This window comes from Mustela lutreola, chromosome X (genome assembly GCF_030435805.1).
Source record: "Mustela lutreola isolate mMusLut2 chromosome X, mMusLut2.pri, whole genome shotgun sequence".
In the NCBI taxonomy this organism is placed as follows: Eukaryota; Metazoa; Chordata; class Mammalia; order Carnivora; family Mustelidae; genus Mustela; species Mustela lutreola.
Window position 1 is genome coordinate 87,181,860 of NC_081308.1, and position 13,899 is coordinate 87,195,758.

The window sequence follows — 13,899 nt, forward strand, 5'->3', positions numbered from 1 at the left end:
AAAAACCTCTGCACAGCAAAGGAAACAGTCAACAAAACCAAAAGGCAACCTACAGAATGGGAGAAGATATTTGCAAATGACATATTAGATAAAGGGCTAGTATCCAGAATCTATAAAGAACTTATCAAACTCAACTCCCCAAAACCAAATAATCCAGTCAAGAAATGGGCATAAGATATAAGCAGACATTTCTCCAAAGAAGGCATAGAAATGGTTAACAGGCATGAAAAAATTGTTCCACATCTCTAGCCATCAGGGAAATATAAAACAAAACCACAATGAGATACCACTTCACAGCAGTCAGAATGGCTAAAATTAACAACTCGGGAAACCACAAATGTTGGTTAGGATGTAGAGAAAGAGGAACCCTCTTACACTGTTGGGAGAAATGCAAGCTGGTACAGCCACTCTGGAAAACAGTGTGGAGTTTCCTCAAGAAGTTAAAAATAGAGCTATCCTATGACACAGCAATTTCACTACTAAATATTTACCCCAAATATTCAAATGTAGTTATATGAAGGGGCTCCTGGCATCAATGTTCATAGCATGTGTGTCCATAATAGCCAAACTGTGAAAGAGCTGAAATGTCCACTGACATATGAATGAATAAAGATGTGGTATGTGTATACAATGGAATATTACTCAGCCATCAGAAAGGATAAATACCATTTACATAGACATGGATGGATCTGGAGGGTATAAGTCAAATACTCAATCAAAGAAAGACAATCATCATATGGTTTTACTCATATGTGGAGTATAAGAAACAGCAGAGAAGATCATAGGAGAAGGGAGGGAAAAGTGAATGCGAAGTCATCAGAGAGGAAGAAAAACACATGAGACTCTTAACTCTAGGAAACAAACTGAGGGTTTCTGGAGGGGAGGTGAGTAGGGGATGTGGTAATTGGGTGAGGGGCATTAAAGAGGGCACATAATGTGATGAGCACTGTGTGTTATTCTCAACTGATGAGTTATTGATCCTACATCTGAAACTATTGATGTACTATATTTTGGCTAATAGAAGTTTAAAAAAAAGAGTCCAGTGGCAAGATATCCTTATTAGGTATGAATGTGCATTTATTAAATTTTAGGATATTCATAAAACCCATGTACCTGTGCCATTTCATAAGGGTATTAAGTCATGACACTAATTGAGGTGTTTGATCTTTTGCAAAGGTGGAGCAGGAATGAAATTTTTCAACTGACTTTTCTCTCTTGATTAACTTCCAGCATATTTTTGCAGCATATATTATTTCTTTAAGACATTTTGCCTTTTCTATATTCTTGGTAGCTAAGGCCATATCTCTCTGTGTACACTAATAGGATAAATGTGTAAAACCACTGTTCAAGTAATTCAGCTACCCTTGCAATGGATGTGGATAAGAAGACATCCTGTGGAAGTAGCTATTGATTACAAAGGTTAACTACAGTAGAAGAGCTAAGCTGCAATCTGTCAAATGCACAGATACAGCCTGAGCTGAGGCTGAGGAAAAGAGACTCTGGGTTCCAACTGTATCTCTAATGCAGTCTCTAGGATTAGAGAAAACTAAACTTAGAATGTCATGTGCATGACAAGATGACTACTGTATTAGAGTGAATTATGTTCAGGTCACTGAAAGAGTCAAGAGTCAAGAAAAAGCATTTACAGGGAGGAGTCAAGATGGCGGAGAAATAGCAGGCTGAGACTACTTCAGCTAAACGGAGATGAGCTAGATAGCTTATCTAAAGATTGCAAACACCTGAAAATCCATCGGCAGATCGAAGAGAAGAAGAACAGCAATTCTTGAAACAGAAAAACAACCACTTTCTGAAAGGGAGGACCAGCGGAGAAGTGAATCCAAAGCGACGGGAAGATAGACCCCAGGGGGAGGGGCCGGCTCCCGGCAAGCGGCGGAGCAACCAAGCACAAAATCAGGACTTTTAAAAGTCTGTTCCGCTGAGGGACATCGCTCCAGAGGCTACCCGGGGCAAAGCCCACACGGGGTCAGCGTGGCCTCAGGTCCCGCAGGGTCACAAAATGATCGGGGGTGTCTGAGTGTCGCAGAGTTTGCAGGTATTGGAACGGGAAAGCCGGCTACAGAGACAGAGCCGACAGTAAGCTCGCAACTCGGGGTGACCTTGAACCGGTCGCAGGCTCGGTGAGCTCGGAGCGCGGCCGGAGGTCAGGCAGACGGGAGTAACTGGGCGCTGTTCTCTGAGGGCGCACTGAGGAGTGGGGCCCTGGGATCCGGGCTCCTCCAGGCCGGAGACCAGGAGGCTGCCATTTGTATTCCCGTCCTCCAGAACTCTAAGGAAAGCGCTCAGGGAACAAAAGCTCCTGAAAGCAAACTTGAGCGGATTACTCACCCCGGACCCGGGTAAGGGCAGACACTTAAGAATCACTACAACAGGCCCCTCCCCCAGAAGATCAACAAGAAATCCAGCCGAGACCAAGTTCACCTACCAAGGAGTGCGGTTTCAATACCAAGGAGAGCAGCAGAATTCCAGAGGAGGAGAAAGCCAAGTACGGAACTCATGGCTTTTTCCCTGTGATTTTTTTTTTTAGTCTTGCAGTTAATTTAATTTTTTTCTTTTTCAGTTTTTGTTTTTTTTTTTCTCGCCTTTGGGTAAAAATTTTTTTTTAACTGTTACCTTTTTCTTTTTTAACGATTTTTTTACTAGTTTATCTAATATATATATTTTTTCTTTTTTATATTTTTCTTAGGTGTTTTCTTTTTTTTAAGTCTTTCTTTTTCTTTTTTCTTTTTTTTTCTTTCTTCCTATTTGAACCTCTTTTTATCCCCTTTCTCCCCCCTCACGATTTTGAATCTCTACTAATTTGGCTAAAGCATATTTTCCTGGGGTTGTTGCCACCCTTTTAGTATTTTACTTGCTCCTTCATATACTCTTATCTAGACAAAATGACAAGATGGAAAAATTCAACACAAAAAAAAGAACAAGAGGCAGTACCGAAGGCTAGGGACCTAATCAATACAGACATTGGTAATATGTCAGATCTAGAGTTCAGAATGACAATTCTCAAGGTTCTAGCCGGGCTCGAAAAAGGCATGGAAGATATTATAGAAACTCTCTCAGGAGATATAAAAGCCCTTTCTGGAGAAATAAAAGAAATAAAATCTAACCAAGTTGAAATCAAAAAAGATATTAATGAGGTGCAATAAAAAATGGAGGCTCTCACTGCTAGGATACATGAGGCAGAAGAAAGAATTAGTGATATAGAAGACCAAATGACAGAGAATAAAGAAGCTGAGCAAAAGAGGGACAAACAGCTACTGGACGATGAGGGGAGAATTCGAGAGATAAGTGACACCATAAGACGAAACAACATTAGAATAATTGGGATTCCAGAAGAAGAAGAAAGAGAGAGGGGAGCAGAAGGTATACTGGAGAGAATTATTGGGGAGAATTTCCCCAATATGGCAAAGGGAACGAGCATCAAAATTCAGGAGGTTCAGAGAACGCCCCTCAAAATCAATAAGAATAGGCCCACACCCCATCACCTAATAGTAAAATTTACAAGTCTCAGTGACAAAGAGAAAGTCCTGAAAACAGCCCAGGAAAAGAAGTCTGTAACATACAATGGTAAAAATATTAGATTGGCAGCTGACTTATCCACAGAGACCTGGCAGGCCAGAAAGAGCTGGCATGATATTTTCAGAGCACTAAACGAGAAAAACATGCAGCCAAGAATACTATATCCAGCTAGGCTATCATTGAAAATAGAAGGAGAGAATAAAAACTTCCAGGACAAACAAAAACTGAAAGAATTTGCAAACACCAAACCAGCTCCACAGGAAATATTGAAAGGGGTCCTGTAAGCAAAGAGAGAGCCTACAAGTGGCAGATCAGAAAGGAACAGAGACCATATACAGTAACAGTCACCTTACAGGCAATACAATGGCCCTAAATTCATATCTCTCAATAGTTACCCTGAATGTTAATGGGCTAAATGCCCCTGTAAAAACACACAGGCTATCAGAATGGATAAAAAAACAAAACCCATCTATATGTTGCCTCCAAGAAACTCATTTTAAGCCCGAAGACACCTCCAGATTTAAAGTGAGGGGGTGGAAAAGAATTTACCATGCTAATGGACATCAGAAGAAAGCAGGAGTGGCAATCCTTATATCAGATCAATTAGATTTGAAGCCAAAGGCTATAATAAGAGATGAGGAAGGACGCTATATCATAATCAAAGGGTCTGTCCAACAAGAAGATTTAACAATTTTAAATATCTATGCCCCCAACGTGGGAGCAGCCAACTATATAAACCAATTAATAACAAAATCAAAGAAACACATCAACAATAATACAATAATAGTAGGGGACTTTAACACTCCCCTCACTGAAATGGACAGATCATCCAAGCAAAAGATCAGCAAGGAAATAAAGGCCTTAAACGACACACTGGACCAGATGGACATCACAGATATATTCAGAACATTTCATCCCAAAGCAACAGAATACACATTCTTCTCTAGTGCACATGGAACATTCTCCAGAATAGATCACATCCTTGGTCCTAAATCAGGAATCAACTGGTATCAAACGATTGGGATCATTCCCTGCATATTTTCAGACCACAATGCTCTAAAGCTACATCTCAACCACAAAAGGAAGTTTGGAAAGAACCCAAATACATGGAGACTAAACAGCATCCTTCTAAAGAATGAATGGGTCAACCGGGAAATTAAAGAAGAATTGAAAAAAATCATGGAAACAAATGATAATGAAAATACAACGGTTCAAAATCTGTGGGACACAACAAAGGCAGTCCTGAGAGGAAAATATATAGCGGTACAAGCCTTTCTCAAGAAACAAGAAAGGTCTCAGGTACACAACCTAACCCTCCACCTAAAGGAGCTGGAGAAAGAACAAGAAAGAAACCCTAAGCCCAGCAGGAGAAGAGAAATCATAAAGATCAGAGCAGAAATCAATGAAATAGAAACCAAAAAAACAATAGAACAAATCAACGAAATTAGGAGCTGGTTCTTTGAAAGAATTAATAAAATTGATAAACCCCTGGCCCGACTTATCAAAAAGAAAAGAGAAAGGACCCAAATAAATAAAATCGTGAATGAAAGAGGAGAGATCACAACTAACACCAAAGACATACAAACTATTATAAGAACATACTATAAGCAACTCTATGGCAATAAATTTGACAATCTGGAAGAAATGGATGCATTCCTAGAAACACATAAACTACCACAATTGAACCAGGAAGAAATAGAAAGCCTGAACAGACCCATAACCAGTAAGGAGATTGAAACAGTCATTAAAAATCTCCAAACAAATAAAAGCCCAGGGCCAGACGGCTTCCCGGGGGAATTCTACCAAACATTTAAAGGAGAACTAATTCCTATTCTCCTGAAACTGTTCCAAAAAATAGAAATGGAAGGAAAACTTCCAAGCTCATTTTATGAGGCTAGCATCACCTTGATCCCAAAACCAGACAAGGATCCGACCAAAAAAGAGAGCTATAGACCAATATCCTTGATGAACACAGATGCGAAAATACTCAACAAAATACTAGCCAATAGGATTCAACAGTACATTAAAAAGATTATTCACCATGACCAAGTGGGATTTATTCCAGGGCTGCAATATTGGTTCAACATCCGCAAATCAGTCAATGTGATACAACACATCAATAAAAGAAAGAACAAGAACCATATGATACTCTCAATAGATGCTGAAAAAGCATTTGACAAAGTACAGCATCCCTTCCTGATCAAAACTCTTCAAAGTGTAGGGATAGAGGGCACATACCTCAATATCATCAAAGCCATCTATGAAAAACCCACTGCAAATATCATTCTCAATGGAGAAAAACTGAAAGCTTTTCTGCTAAGGTCAGGAACACGGCAGGGATGTCCATTATCACCACTGCTATTCAACATAGTACTAGAGGTCCTAGCCTCAGCAATCAGACAACAAAAGGAAATTAAAGGCATCCAAATCGGCAAAGAAGAAGTCCAACTATCACTCTTCGCAGATGATATGATACTATATGTGGAAAACCCAAAAGACTCCACTCCAAAACTGCTAGAACTTATACAGGAAATCAGTAATGTGTCAGGATATAAAATCAATGCACAGAAATCAGTTGCATTTCTCTACACCAGCAGCAAGACAGAAGAAAAAGAAATTAAGGAGTCCATCCCATTTACAATTGCACCCAAAACCATAAGATACCTAGGAATAAACCTCACCAAAGAGACACAGAATCTATACTCAGAAAACTATAAAGTACTCATGAAAGAAATTGAGGAAGACACAAAGAAATGGAAAAATGTTCCATGCTCCTAAAGCAATCTACACATTTAATGCAATTCCTATCAAAGTACCATCCATCTTTTTCAAAGAAATAGAACAATAATTCTAAAATTTATATGGAACCAGAAAAGACCTCGAATAGCCAAACGGATATTGAAAAAGAAAGCCAACGTTGGTGGCATCACAATTCCGGACTTCAAGCTCTATTACAAAGCTATCATCATCAAGACAGCATGGTACTGGCACAAAAACAGACACATAGATCAATGGAACAGAATAGAGAGCCCAGAAATAGACCCTCAACTCTATGGTCAACTAATCTCCGACAAAGCAGGAAAGAATGTCCAATGGAAAAAAGACAGCCTCTTCAATAAATGGTGCTGGGAAAATTGGACAGCCACATGCAGAAAAATGAAATTGGACCATTTCCTTACACCACACACAAAAATAGACTCAAAATGGATGAAGGACCTCAATGTGCGAAAGGAATCCATCAAAATCCTTGAGGAGAACACAGTCAGCAACCTCTTCGACCTCAGCCGCAGCAACATCTTCCTAGGAACAACGCCAAAGGCAAGGGAAGCAAGGGCAAAAATGAACTATTGGGATTTCATCAAGATCAAAAGCTTTTGCACAGCAAAGGAAACAGTTAACAAAATCAAAAGACAACTGACAGAATGGGAGAAGATATTTGCAAACGACATATCCGATAAAGGGCTAGTGTCCAGAATCTATAAAGAACTTAGCAAACTCAACACCCAAAGAATAAATAATCCAATCAAGAAATGGGCAGAGGACATGAACAGACATTTCTGCAAAGAAGACATCCAGATGGCCAACAGACACATGAAAAAGTGCTCCATATCACTCGGCATCAGGGAAATACAAATCAAAACCACAATGCAATATCACCTCACACCAGTCAGAATGGCTAAAATAAACAAGTCAGGAAATGACAGATGCTGGCGAGGATGTGGGGAAAGGGGAACCCTCCTACATTGTTGGTGGGAATGAAAGCTGGTGCAGCCACTCTGGAAAACAGCATGGAGATTCCTCAAAATGTTGAAAATAGAACTGCCCTATGACCCAGCAATTGCACTACTGGGTATTTACCCTAAAGATACAAACGTAGTGATCCAAAGGGGCACGTGCACCCGAATGTTTATAGCAACAATGTCCACAATAGCCAAACTATGGAAAGAACCTAGATGTCCATCAACAGATGAATGGATCCAGAAGATGTGGTATATATACACAATGGAATACTATGCAGCCATCAAAAGAAATGAAATCTTGCCATTTGCGACAACATGGATGGAACTAGAGCGTATCATGCTTAGTGAAATAAGTCAAGCAGAGAAAGACAACTATCATATGATCTCCCTGATATGAGGAAGTGGTGATGCAACATGGGGGCTTAAGTGGGTAGGAGAAGAATCAATGAAACAAGATGGGATTGGGAGGGAGACAAACCATAAGTGACTCTTGATCTCACAAAACAAACTGAGGTTTGCTGGGGGGAGGGGGTTTGGGAGAAGGGGGTGGGATTATGGACATTGAGGAGGGTATGTGCTTTGGTGAGTGCTGTGAAGTGTGTAAACCTGGTGATTCACAGACCTGTACCCCTGGGGATAAAAATATATGTTTATAAAAAATAAAAAAATTAAACATGCAAAAAAAAAAAGCATTTACATTCATGGGCAGTTCTTTTCTAAGAAAACCTACTTTAGGTTGGGAAACATGGGGCTCTGAAGCAGGTGGAAAAACAGTGCTTGGTTCAGAAGACAGAACTACATCATTCCCCACCCCCATGTAAGCAAGAGATGAAAGAAAGAAATGTTCATACTTTTTATTCATTGGTAATAATAATAGTAATGATAATAATAAATAATGCAGCTCCTTTCTATTATCTCCCACATCTATCCCTGCCTCCACTATTTCTCTGTTTACCAATTGCTTATGCTCTTACAATTCAGGTCCAACCTTTGTGAAAATAAGTCTGAATTCAAAACCTACTCCATACAAACCTGTGATGGTTGAAACATGTGCAATATACAACTTCCCTTCTATGACTTACTAAACAGAGTTTATTATTTTTAACTTTATTTCCCAATTCCAACAATGGTACTCTGTGCATGGACCATTCAAGGTCAGTACACCTTGAAAAAGCAGAAGAACGCTATATAGCACAGGGATCTGCAATGGCTGAATAGATACATCTAAGATGTGTGACTTCCTCTTTTTAATCTCTTTTCTTAAGATCTTCACATATTTTTAGTCACAGTCACTCATTTTCATTCTTATCTTATTCCTTCTATGAACCTGTAAGTCCCTGAAGGACATAATTCTCTCTTCCTTGTCTCGCATATCCCCTACTCAGATCTTTAGACTTAGCAGGCTCTTGACAAATCCTAGCTGAATTGAAGAAATGCTTTCTCCTTTCCCAAGCATCTATCCAGCCATTTCAAAAGCATTTTCTGTGGTGAACCATTTTTCTAAAGCAGTGATTCTTAAACTTGTTTATGCATCAGAATCATCTGGGAGGGATGTTAAAACAAAGTACTAGGCCATTCCCCCAGGTTATAACTTAGTAGGTCTAAGATGAGGCCTGAAATTTGTATTTCTTAGTTCCTTGGTGAGGCCAGTGCCGCTGATTCAGATACCACACTTGGAGAACAAGTGGTTTCAAGTAAAAGTCCAACAGACTAATTACTCTATCAAGACATCACTCCTCTCAAGACATCAATAATATTTACACACATCCAGGAAACAAAGATCATACATGAGAGAGATCCAGAGACAGATATTGTTAATAAGACACTAAGTCAGACAGCATAAAAGTAGAGAAGCAGTCATATATACACCCTCAACTTTTCAAGACTGTGACATAAGAACATCCCTTGGCCTAAATGAATTTGAATCTCTGGGAGCTAGGCCCAGGAATACTCACTACTCACTAAGGGTGATTCTCAGTCTCATGACTCAGGGACCACACTTAGAAAGTTCCACTGTATGTAATCACAAATAATTACCAAACTCCTGAATAAAGTTTGTATGTTATCCTAAGTTACCTTCTTTTCCTAAGTGGATACTTCTCCTGTATGACCTAAAAAACGTCTTGTTTTCTCTGAGTCTCAGTTTCTTCACTTGCCAAGTGCAGCTCCACTATGCAGCATGCACTAGTACTGCTATAGGTCCTACTATCAAGTAGCCCTTTTTTCTTTCCCATAAAACTAACTACACCAGTGAGAACTTAGTGATGTTGATTTTTCCATTTTTCCAGGCTTATTGAGATATAATTGACATTTAACATTGTGTAAGTTTAAAGCTTACAACACAGTCATTTGACATATCTCTATATAGTGAAATAATTATTACAATAAGGTTAGTTAACACATTAACACCTCACATCTCACATACTTACTTTTTTATGGTGAGAACTTTTTAAAAATAAGATTTTATTTATTTATTTATTTGACACAGAGAGAGAGAGAGACCACAAGAGGGGGGAGCAGCAGGCAGAGAGAAAGGGAGAAGCAGGCTCCCCGCTGAGCAGGAAGCCTAATTCAGGACTTGATTCCAGGACCCTGGGATCATGACCTGAGCCAAAGGCAGATGTTTAACCAAGAGCCACCCAGGTGCCCCTAATGTGAGAACTTTTAAGATCTGCATTCTCAGCAACTTTCAAATATACAATACAGTATTGTTAACTAGAGTCACCATACTGTACATTACATCCTCAGAACTCTTTCAGTTAACAAATGAAAGTTTTATTTTTTGACCACCTTCCCCCACTCCCCCCCCACCCCGTATCGCCTACACCCAGGCCCTGGCAACCACCAATATGCTCTGTTTCTATGAGTTTGGGTATTTCTAGATTCCACATATAAGTGAGATTGTACATTATTAGCCTTTCTCCATGACTTATTTCACTTAACATAATGCCCTAAGGTTCATCCCTATTGTCACAAATGGCAATATTTTATTTTGCATGTGTGTGTGTGTACATATATATACACACCCACACACATATATATCTCACATTTTCTATTCTATCTATTAGATGTAGATATCTATATCCGTTCATCTGTCGACAGACACTTAGGTTGTTTTCATGCCTCAGTCATTGTAAATAATGTTATAATAAATAGGAGGATGCAGGAAGCTCCTTGAAGTTGTGATTTATTTCCTCTGTATATATACTCAGGAATGGAATTGCTGGATCTTATGGTAGTTCTACTTTAAATTTTGGGATAAACCTTCACACTGTTTTCCATAGTAACTGTGTCAATTTACATTCTTATCAATGTGAACAAGGGTTCCCTTTTCTTCACATCATCCACAAGTCTTGTAATCTCTTGTCATTTTTTTATGTTCAGTTAGCTAACATATAGTACACTATTAATTTTTTTCTTTTTTTTTAAGAATTTATTTATTTATTTGACAGAGAGAGATCACAAGTAGGCAGAGAGGTAGGCAGAGAGAGGAGGAAGCAGGCTCCCTGATGAGCAGAAAGCCTGATGCGGGACTCGATCCCAGGACCCTGGGATCATGACCTGAGCCAAAGGCAGTGGCTTAACCCACTGAGCCACCCAGGCGCCCCAGTACACCATTAATTTTTTATGTAGTGTTCAAAATTGATTGTGTATAACACTCGGTGCTCATCACAACTTCTCTTTTTGATAATAACCATTTTAATAGGTGTGAAGTGATTTCTTACTGTGATTTTGATTTGCATTTCCCTAAAAATTAGTGATGTTGATCACCTTTTTATGTATTTCTTAGCCATTCAAATATCTTGCTTGGAAAAATGTCAATTTAGCTCCTTTGCCCATTTTAATCAGAATTGCTTTTATGCTATTAAGTTGTAATGAGTTCTTCATATATTTTGGATATTAACCTCCTACCAGATATGTATTTACGAATACTTTTCCAATGTTACAGATTGCTTTTTCATTTCATTAATTTTTCTTTTGTTGTGCAGAAGTATTTTTAGTTTGATGTGCCCTTCTTGTTCACTTTTGCTTTTATTACTTGTGTCTAGATTATATATCCATGGAATTATTGCAAAGGCCAAAGCAAGAAGCTTTTTCTTATATTTTATTCTAGCAGTTTTGTAGTTTCAGATTTTACATTTAAGGTTTAATTAATTTCAAGTTATGTTTGTGAGTAGTATACAATATGGGTAAAATTTTATCCTTTTACATAGAATTATAGATTTTCCCAGTGTTTTTATTGAAGAGACTATTCCCAGTTTAGTATTCTTGTTTCCTTGCCAAATATAGTTGATATATACATGGGTTTGATTCTTGGATATCATTCTGTTCCATTGTTCTATGTGTCTGTATTTATGTCAATACTAACTGTGTTGATTACATAGCTTTATAATATAGTTTGAAATCAGGAAGTGTGATATCTCCAGATTTGTTCTTTCTCAGGATTGCTTTGGCTATTTGGGGTCTTTTATGGTTCCACACAAATTTTAGGATTTTTTTTTCCTATTTCTATGAAAAATGGCATTGGAATATTGATGCAAATTGAATTGAATCTGTAGATGGCTTTGGGTAGTATGGGCATTTTAAGAATATTAATGCATACAATCCATGAACACAGGGTAAGCAACTGCTTTTGACTTGGGTCATAATCCTGGAGTCCTGGGACTGAGCACCACGTCGGACTCCCTGCTCAGTGAGGGAGTCTGCTTCTCCCTCTCCCTCTGCCCCTCCCCCTGCTTGTGCTCTCTCTCTCTCTCTCTCTCTCATTCTCTCTCTTTCTCAAATTAATAAACAAAATCTTTTAAAAAACAAAGTATTAAATATATAGATCTTTCACTTTCTGGGTTAAATTTATTATTAAGTATTTTCCAGTTTTTAATGCTATTGTAAATGGGATAATTTTATTTTTCAGGTATTTTACTGTTAGTGTATAGAAACATAACTGACTTTTCCATGTTGATTTTGCATTCATAAAGTACTCAATTTGTTGATTAGTTTTTTTAAAAAAAGATTTATTTATTTGACAGAGATCACAAGTAGGCAGAGAGGCAGGCAGAGAGATTGAGGAGGAAGCGGGCTCCCTGCTGAGCAGAGAGCCCAACGTGGAGCTCAATCCCAGGACCCTGGGATCATGACCTGAGCCGAAGGCAGAGGCTTTAACCCACTAAGCCACCCAGGTGCCCGTTGATTAGTTTTAACAGGTTTTTTGGGTGGATTTTTTAGGGTTTTCTGTGTAGAAGATCATGTCTTCTGTAAACAGGGACAATTTTACTACTTTCTTTTCAATTAGATGGGTTTTTTTGCCTGACTTCTCTGGCTAGGACTTCTTGTACTATGTTGAATAGAAGTGGTGAGAGTGGACACATTGTCTTATTCCTGACCATAGAGGACAAACTTTCAAACTTTCACCATTGAATATGATGCTATGTGGGCTTGACACATATAGCCTTTATTACATTGAGGTACTTTCTTGATACCCAATTTGTTGAGAGATTTTATCATGAATATATGTTCAATTTTTTCTGATGCTTTTTTGTGTATTTATTGCAGTGATTATTTTTATGTTTCATTCTATTGATGTTATCCATTAAATTATTCTTTTACATATGATGAATCATCCTTACATCCCAGGAATGAATCCCCTTGATCATGGTGTATGATCCTTTTAATGTGCTAGTTCCTTGAGGCATAAAGTTAGGTTGTTTATTTGAGATTACTGCTTCTTCTTGATGCATGTCTTTATCATTATAAACTTTCCTCTTAGAACTGCTTTGGCTGTATTCTGTAAGCTTTTGTATATTGTGTTTCCATTTTCATTTGTCTTAAAATAGTTTAGGTCTTTTTTAAATTTTTTTGGTCCATTAGTTGTTCAGTAATGTAATGTTTAATTTCCATGCATTTGTGAATTTTAAAGGTTTACTTCTGTTATAGATTTCTAGTTTCATTCCATTGTGATTGCAAAAATTAAATAATATCTATCTTTTTAAATTTGTTGGGACTTGTTTTGTGACCAAACATATGATCTAACCTAGAAAATGTTCCATGTGCACTTGAGAAGAATGTGTATTCTGTGGCTGTTAGATTGAATGTTCTGTATATGTCTTTTAGGTCCATTTGGCTCAGCATGGAGCCCAACAAGGGACTCAATCTCATGACCCTGAGATCATGACCTGTTCCAAGATGAAGAGTCGGATACTCAACTGACTGAGCCACCCAGGCACCCCAATGCATTGTTTTTCTTATGTTATTTTGTCTGTCTGTGTGTTCCTGTAGTGGACTAAACTTTTTAAGAAGGATTATTCTGAATTCTTTTCAGACAATTCATATTCTTTATAGTGGGTTATAGAAGTGTTATGTTTCTTCTTTTGGTAGTACTTATATATAATTCTGTGATTATTAATTCTTTGCATTGGTATCTGCATGATTGGGTAAACTATCTCCTCCTCCAGACTTTATAGGTTCACTTTGCCAGAGAAAGACCTCCACCAGTCAGCTCAGCTTTAGGGTACTGGATGGGTCAAGCAGACAGCATCAGTTGGAGAATGTCATCAAAAAGATGTGACCACCAACTGACCCATGAGCTGGACCCAGACATTCAGAGGTGTCTCACCTCCTCCCCTGTCCT